The following is a 9009-nucleotide window of genomic DNA, read 5'->3' on the forward strand; positions in this document are numbered from 1 at the left end:
ATATATATATATACACAATATAAATGTACATAAGTAAGGTAAATAAAAGAATTTCCATTTTTGGGTGAACTACTCCTTTAAAACACCAGAATGACCATAACTGGCAGGTTGGCTGGAGCTCTGCAACATTAGCAGTGTGAGAGGAGAGTGGTACACACCCATCAGCTGATGGAGGTGGAGGCACAGTGTTCTTCCATGTGCCGTGGCCCAGGGTTTGTTTACATGGGGGAAAAAACACCAGTGCCGTTTCTAAGCATGCTAATTTTACTCGCAGATGCTGTGGACAGTTCAAATCACTCAATTTATGTGATCATGACTCCCCCCGCTTTCGATTTATTTTTCTTCCTTGTATAAAACTCCCCCTAATTTATTACTCTAGGTTCAGCTTTAAGGGTGTGGACCGCTTCTGTCACACTAACGGCTCCGGCGTTCTTTAGAAGATCCTGTTTCCAGCAGTCAGGACTATCGTGTAATAAACTCCACCAAAGCCCACGGCAACTGCTCTTAAAAAACAACTCAACTGGCCAAAGTCTTGTTTTCTCCAGTCTAACCCCAGCCACTTGGCTCTTTCGATATGAAGTCATCATGCTGGAAACTCTTTGAATCCAAATGTTGATGTCAACCGAGGGACCAACCAATGGCGAGAAAGACCCGAGCTTGTGCTCATGCTGGATGCTCACAGGAGTCATATGGATCTTAATCTTTCATGTGTTTCATGTATTTTTAGATTTAGGCATGTCTTTCAAAGCACCAATGAATTTTGGATCCCAGTTGTGAATATTTCACCAGTCACATAAATAGACATGGCGCAGCTAATAACATGCGTGGCATGTCTTAGCTACGGTTGTGTTCGGAAAGTCAAATTGCAAATCAGTTTCTCATGGCTGGATCATGGTGGATTTCTGGTTCATAAACAGCTGTGGAGGTTCTGTGCTACTTTGTTCATTAGCTCTGCCACATTATCTACCTCTGAGTAAGATGCTTACATCACTGTCTTAATTGAACCTGGTCACGCACTGGAGAATTAATGAAGTGAAACTTAGTTAATAGCTTTCAAAAGCAATTGTTGTGACTGTGTCTCAATCTTCACATCTGCAAGGCTGATCAGAATCAGAGCACTAAATAATATATTTTGAATATTCTTGTTAAACAAACTATTTTGGAGACCATTGACTTACACTGTAGGGTCTAAAGAAAACAAATCTGACATTTCTTGAACATTTCTTATTTTAGTATTATTTATATACTATTATAGTATTTATTATTATTTTAAAATAGCTTTTATTTTTTATGAATGTACTTTCAACTTTAGTTTTAGTAATTGTATGTGCTTTTTATTTGTTATTTTTGTTTTTATTTATTATTTAATTTACTATTTTTTAAATTTGTATTTAGCTTTAATTTTATTTCTGTTTTAGTATAAGTTGACGTTTTTCATGTAATATTAGATATTTTTCCCCTTTTAACAAAAATTATTTGAGATAGTTTCAGTTTTAGATAATAATAATACTGTTTTAAAAATATATTTTATTTTCCACAAAAGAAAGAAACTCAAACAGGTTTGGAACAGCTTGAAGAATTTTTAGATGAACTATCCCTATAAATTTTGGAGTTTCTTTTCTCACACAAAGCTGTCATATGACTTTGATAATAATGAGTCATATCGACCACTTTGATAGTGCCTTTTGGTCTTTTTTGGAGCTTCACAGTCCCATTTCAGTCCCATCTCAGTTTAATTGAATGGAAAAGAACAGCTTGAACATTCAGCAAAATACTTGTTTCTTGTATTCAATGAATGAAAAAGAACTTAAAGTTTGGCACAACTTTAAGGTGAGTTTAATAATTTAGGGATGACAGAATATTTTGTTATGTTTTTTGAGTAAATGCTCAGAGATATTTCAGCATCAGTTTGCACTGGCACTGCTGCGGTACGGCCCCTTTTGTGTCAGTGTTTCTTTTTTTTCCAGTGCTGCACATTAAAGACTAAGGCCTCTTTCAGCCCACTGGAACGCTTGAGTCATTAGACACACCACACGGCTAGCCTATACCTTCACATGTTCCTTATATTTCCAGATGTTTACGTCTCTGTTGGTTTATGCATGAATCAGGTGCTTGTGCGAATGATAAATCTGTCTGTGTTGAGTGTCTAGACACGAGTGTGTGAGTAAATTCCAATTCCAAATGAGAAATTCCAAATCAAACTATTGCATTATTTTAAATCTATGTCACCCATAAAAGCATGTTCTTCAGTTGATGAACAATATTACTCGGTGGAAGAATTGCTTATTCTTAATATTAATATAAGAATTATTTTTATATTAAGAACACTACATATCTGGATTGTATATATTGTTATTTTCTCTTTTGATGGTACTCCATTCACAGCCCTTTTCATTTTTCATAGGTTTTGTTTGTCAGATTTGGTTTAATCCCTCAGGCAGAATCTGTCTGAATGCAAATATTCTAATTATCGCCACACTCTTCGTTTGTCACAAACATATTTTGCCTTCTTTTCTGCACGGGAGCAGCTGCTGTTAAACGAATGAAAGGGTGTGTGATTGACAGCAGCATTTGTCTGTAAGTGTCTAGGGACCCGTGGGGACAATGGCAGGGCCCTTCACTGAGCAATAGCTACCACACCTCAGACCCTGCACCCCCACCATTGGACCCTTTGTTGGTATTCTCTATAGGGAACTAGGAATCTTCTCCACATCGAGATGCAGGCTTGCTTTAAAATAATAGTCCTTATATAATATAACATTATTTACAATGTACAGTTGATTAACAACATCTGTGGAGTGCTGGCGGTTACCACAGACAATAATTTTGAGTCGTCCCTCAGTTTGTAAATCAAAAAAACATTTATTTACAGTAATTCACCTATAATGGAAGTATATGGGAGAGTTGTACTGGAGGGTTTAAAAGCAAAAATGAGGAGCTTTTTTAAGCGTTTACCTGACTAATTCATTGTGATTTGAGCTGCAAAGTTGTCTAAATCATCCTTTTGAGCTGAGGCTACCTTTCCAGGTGCATGAACATCTGGTTTTGCAATACCACTGGAGTTTGTTCCATGTTAACTGTAGCTATGTTTGGAATAGCGTACTAAAATACTGTTCATACTATGCAGAAATAATAGGCTATTCATTCTGTGCACAATATGCACATTTTCTGTATGTACGGTGTAGCCAGAGAACCTGTTACTTTTGCCACAATGTGCAATATAATGTTCAATGCACAATATGGATAGTGTATCCCACAATGCATTGTGTTCAACCCTCCATTTTTAAATTAAAAATTAAATGTAATGTAAGGTTAAATGTAACATACTAGCCCTTGGGGGTCCAGATAGGACTCTGGAAAATAGAAAGGACTCACTATTCTAATGCACTGTAGCCGTGTGTTTATGCATTAATATTAATATTTTTGTATTAAAGTGCGTTTATTGTATTGTTTGTTTAGTAATTGGTGTGAAACTCAAATTGGTTGTTTCAAGACAAATTTTGGAAAGAATTCCAACAATAAAGTGTAATTAAATTGAATTGAATTGATACAAAGTAGCATACTTAGCGTACAAAATTACTTATTACGAAAATAATATATTTTAAAATAATATATTTAAGTGTGAACTGAATAAATATGTCCTCACACTCAATTGCATGTTAAAAGAAAACATGTTATAGTTTAAATTTATACTAAACACAATTAGCTGAACTGCAAAATGTAAGCATTTATGCTAAAGTGTCTTTTTCATTGAAACTTGTACATCATGTAGGCTATTTAAATATACACATCTGTAATAATGAAGTTGCAATTTAGTACATTTAAAATATAGTAACTTTAAATTAAATATCGAATAACACACTGCAGTTAAAATTATAAGCAAATACATGTGCATGTGCTTTAGTATATTAGTACACAACACACAAGTGCACTTCTATTATATTATCTGTAATTACAGTTTTTTTTATATTCTTTGAAGTACACTAAAAGTGCACATTTGACACAATTAAACACACTTCTTATTCACAAGGGATTTTGAATTTCAGTTGTTTAGCATTGAAAAATGCATTCCGTACGCTATTCTAATATTCCACACATAGTGTTTTATTAATAATGTAACTGGCATCCTTGTGCAGATCATACAAAAGTGACTGGATTGACAAGGTCATGGCATGGAAAGTTGGATGTAACTAAGGGTTTGTGAGTGATTTTGCCACACTAGTCTCATGCTCTACATTGTATAACAATGTTTATTTGCTGATAGAGTTTAACTCGTATCACTTTAATGGAATTGTCCTGTGTGTAGACCAAGCGTAACTTTTTCATGTGGCTTCTAGTGATGGTTAAAAAACCCTGAACTTTTCTAAAATGCGGTAAGAGTGTGACTCACATTTGAAAAAAATAACAATTTGAAAGATGGTCGTGTTCTTTTTTACCAAAACAGTCTATAGGTGTGACTCACTGACTCCTCAACAGATTATGTTGATGTTTGGTCTGTAGACGAAGATTTTAGGATATTGTTTTCTTTTCCTAATGTGAACGGGGAAAACCAGTGTGACTAAGCCTTCTCAGTTCAGTTATGCTCAGTGCTAGGCTAACAGAGCTTACCCAACACTGTCCTAAGTATGTTATTTGCCACATTTCAGCCACACAAACAGTTCAAAATGGCTTTCCTCATGACCAGAAATGCCAAAATATCCCTCTACCCTTGGGAATAACTTTCCCACAACTGAAAACAAGTAATATGAGTCACTATTACACATAATGGCTCGTCTGTTCATGCTATCTCACTTCCTGCGTAGTGTATTAGAGTGTGCCAGTGGCACCAGGTCAGGAGGCAGGGTTTTTTGGGGGTAAAGCTGGCATATTATTGAACTTCATGTGGTTAGGGGGCTATATTAGGGATCTTGGTCTTATTCATAAGTGAGTCCAGATGCAGTCTGCCCAGATTAAATTTACCCTCAAGTCTCAGGCCTCCTGAATAGAGCCTAATCTTTCCTCTGCCTCGCTCTCGTATGAATGCCCAGGGTTCCTCGGGCTCCTTTGTGGTCGTCTTGTGGCTCTAATCTCTTGCTGCCAATCCACTCCATCCCTTTTGTCTTGAAGCATCACCCTTGTTTCTTTTGTCACACAAATCCACCTTAATAATCGGCCAATAAATCTTAGGCACCATGATTTGAATAAATAAACCTCAACGGTTTGCAAAGAATTACTTGTGTGACTACAGAAAGATTTGTATTTAAATTAAAAATTAAGAGAAATATCCAAGTTAAAGTTCACTCCAAAATCGAATAAAATAAATACATATATATATATATAATTTTTTTATCATTATTATGGGCTATTGACTAAAATGATCCCTGATTTTGGATTAATTCCACTTTTTTTCCCCTTTTGATTTTGAGGTGAAATATGACCCAGAAATTGTTTTACCATTTTTGTAAGATTCACTGAAATGTTTATTTATTTTTTTTTCTGTGGAATGAAACCCATCAGGATGAGTACCCCAAAAATCATAAGAAATAAGATAATACAATTCCCTTTTATTCAAAACATGTATTTAGGGATGAAATATGATACAGACTTTTTTTGTGAGATTCACTTACTTTCCACTTGTGCTGAACTGAAGTAAAGTGAAAGCCATGTGTTTGTATTTGGCTCTTAGTCTACGACTCGCAGAAAGTCCAAATCCACAAGCTGGCTCACTTTTTCCCCTTAGGATGTCCTCTTTACCACTAATTTGGTTTTAGTTTGCCTAGCAATAAAGGGGAAAAAAACCAAACATGACTAATAATAACAACGCCAATACTCGTACCCTGCCATGGTTACAGCATGTTCTGCTTGGCCTGGAGACTGCTAATACATTCACCCACAATCCCCTGGCAAAGCTGCTCTCAGCTGGGACATGAGGGTGTGAGGAGGCCACAGATCAGACAAAAAAAAATGTAAAAACCAAGGGAACCCCCCATTACAAAATAGTACTGTGGTGGTATAGACTTTTATCCAAAGCAACTTACATTGCACCCAAGCTATGTATTTTACCAAAAATATGTGCATTTAAAGAAAATAGTGTTCCCCACTGCCCCAGTCTTTTTGTTTGTGCCCACTGCCATGTTCATCTGATTAGAAAAGCCATTGTTATAATTGTCAAAAGTTTAGAGATATGGCTCTAGTTCAGTTTGTAATCATATATTACTGTCTTTTGTATGTGTTCAGTACATATTATAGAAGTCTGCCTCTGGTTTATTAAAGTAGCAGGCAGACAATAGCTCAGAGGGATGTTTAAACTGCTGTTAATTTTACAGGCAGTGATTCTGCGGTTAGAACGCTCACCTGCTACAGGAAGAGCTTTAATGAAACACTGCTGTCTGAAGATGATTTAGTTCAGTGCTGTCAGCTGCTCTGGTGTAACCTCCACATTCGAATTGCCTCAGTTTTGTGCTACTTGCATCTATAACAGAAGACATCAGTAGTTAAAAGTAAAGACTTGTTTCTTCAAAAGACTGGAATATAGTGCACAAGTCATATGGAACACTTTTTTAGCACGCTTTCATTGTATGTAAAAGAGGAGCCATGAACATTCTGCTAAACATCTTTTCAGTTCCACAGAAGAAAAGGGCATATGGGTTTGGAACGACATGTCAGTCAATACGCTGAAAGGTCAACAGGTCTATTGAAGTGACACACCTGTGATGCCATAAGGCTTTAACACTCTGGATTTCAAAAGATGCTCAGTGTATTGTGGTTTCTTTGAAGTGGATGCTTGTGAGCCTTTGAAATGTGCAAACATGCTTTTATCCATTTAATTGTTGAAATGCACCAACTACTGTTGACTCCCTGATTTTGTTTGACCTTGGTGACCTTCCAACTAACATATTAGATGTGGTATATTTGATATTTGATCATTAAAAAACACTTTAATTTGTGTTTCGCATATGAACAAAAGGAAATAAGGATGAGTAATGATGACAAAATTTAGATTTTTTTGGGTAAACTGTCTCTTTAATTGTACCATCCTCAATCTACTTTTTAAGTCTGTGAGTGTTAAACATGATTAAATTAAATATAAATTGACTTCAAATGAAATACATTTAGATACATATTCTCAGAAGTGACTGGAAACACACAGTGACCCAAAGAAGCTTTAGTTGTCTTCACACTCACATAATTTGGTTTCTTTTTCAAATGCAATCTTTAGGACTGACTGTTCACACTGGCATTTAGGTGATAAATTCAGATCATTGTTTGTTCAGACATTTACTTCACATATTTCTATATTTTTAATTAATTTGAAACCTTACAAATTTCTTTTTGTGAAATGTTTTGCTTGAGAAGTGTACTTCTCTTTCTTTAAATTAAATGCCGTTGGTTTTATATTTTGTATCATAACCGAATTACATTAAGTTTTTTTAGTGTAAAAAACCTTGACCAATATTATAAGTGACATCACAGCAAAGCAAGAGTCTAACCTGCTGTGATGGTCTGTTTGTTTCCATGGCAGCAGGGAGTTCCCTTCCAAGGGAACTTCAAACTGCGTTCTCTAGCGGTCGCTTTGGGGAACGCCTTCAGCGTGACCGATGTCTGAAGCATACATCTAAACACGACAATAACATTGGCTGGCAACAGCCTATGACGTCACTAAGGGGAGGCCTTGAGCTCTGCCCTGGGTTCAGGCTTCCTCAAGCCCAGCCCTTAACAGGTGAGTTCTTTGGGGTATGCAGCTCAGGCCTTTACCGAAGGGGATAATGTCACTGACAGCCGTCAGCGCGTCCCAGGGGCAACTCCCATTATGTTGGTGGTGTTGGTACTTTGTGCTCGCCTTAGTGTTTGGCATGCAATCCACTCAGCATGGCAGCGTGGGTATACCGCTCCCCATAGCGACCGCTAGAGGATGCAGTTCGAAGTTCCCTCGAAAGGGAACGCCTCAGGTTACGTATGTAACCATGGTTCCCTGAGAAGGGAACGAGACTGCGTCCTCTAGAAGCTTCGCCATGCTTCGGACGCGAGCTTCAGACGAAGAAGCGGATGACGTATTCTCCCGGCACCCTTTTATACTGTGGTCGCACCGGTAGTGAAGTCATAGGCTGTCGCCAGCCAATGTTATTGTCGTGTTTAGATGTATGCTTCAGACACCGGTCACGCTGAAGGCATTCCCCATAGCTACCGATAGAGGACGCAGTGTCTCGTTCCCTTCTCAGGGAACCATGGTTACATACGTAACCTGAGACATTCCTCCCCCTTTATTTCTATGAAATAACCTCCATGAACACACAGTGTATGGCTTCAGCCAGCTGGAATATATTTTTATTTATGTGGATTTCTTATGATGTGTCATAAACGACTAAACTGAAAGGAACTTTCAGTACTCATCCAAACGTGTTTTAATTCTTAACGTCACCCACATTAAAATGCATTTTGAACTATGACCGCTCTCTTTTTAGACTCATATGTAGTTGAACTGGAATGCTTTTTGTGTGGAGTGAAACCCATTGGGATGAACACCAACCAATACCGCAGCATGCCTTCTTTTTTTGGGCTGGTATATTCAGCGGGGATCACACAGTGCCCTCTTTGAGTTCCCTTTCACCCTGATCCTCACAAACAAGGATGCCTCACATGGCTGGACGAGTTATTTTTGTGATATGTTTTCCATGCGCAATAGTGTGAGTGAGTGCTTGTGTATGTCTAAAGGAATGTGTGTGGTAATGAGATGCCATGCCAATATAGAGGAATGAAGACGAGCATGCCATCATTGGTTTCCTGTTTTTACATTTCTGAAGGCTCTCTGTGTGTTTTGCACAAAATAGCCCAGAACATGCTTGTGGGATATAGAAAGTGTTTGTGCATGTGATTTATGGAATGAATTATTGATTCCTCAGAGGAAGTGCAGCTTTATATAGTTGTTTTGTTTGTGCTGTGTGTGATTTTGTTACATAGTTTTAAAGGGGTGGTTCACTGTTTTTTTTCTAGGCTTGATTGTGTTTATGGGGTGCAGTCTAACATGTGTTA

At 37.3% G+C, this 9009-nt stretch overlaps 1 protein-coding gene across 3 annotated transcripts in view; it reads left to right on the forward strand.

Annotated features, from left to right (window-relative positions):
* The window catches only part of LOC107664664 (rho GTPase-activating protein 21-like), a 104548-nt gene that overhangs the window by 33843 nt on the left and 61696 nt on the right, over nt 1–9009 (forward strand). The gene's annotated exons all lie outside the window — the stretch shown is intronic.

This window comes from Sinocyclocheilus anshuiensis, unplaced genomic scaffold (assembly GCF_001515605.1).
Source record: "Sinocyclocheilus anshuiensis isolate Anshui unplaced genomic scaffold, SAMN03320099.WGS_v1.1 scaffold35, whole genome shotgun sequence".
Lineage (NCBI taxonomy): Eukaryota > Metazoa > Chordata > Actinopteri > Cypriniformes > Cyprinidae > Sinocyclocheilus > Sinocyclocheilus anshuiensis.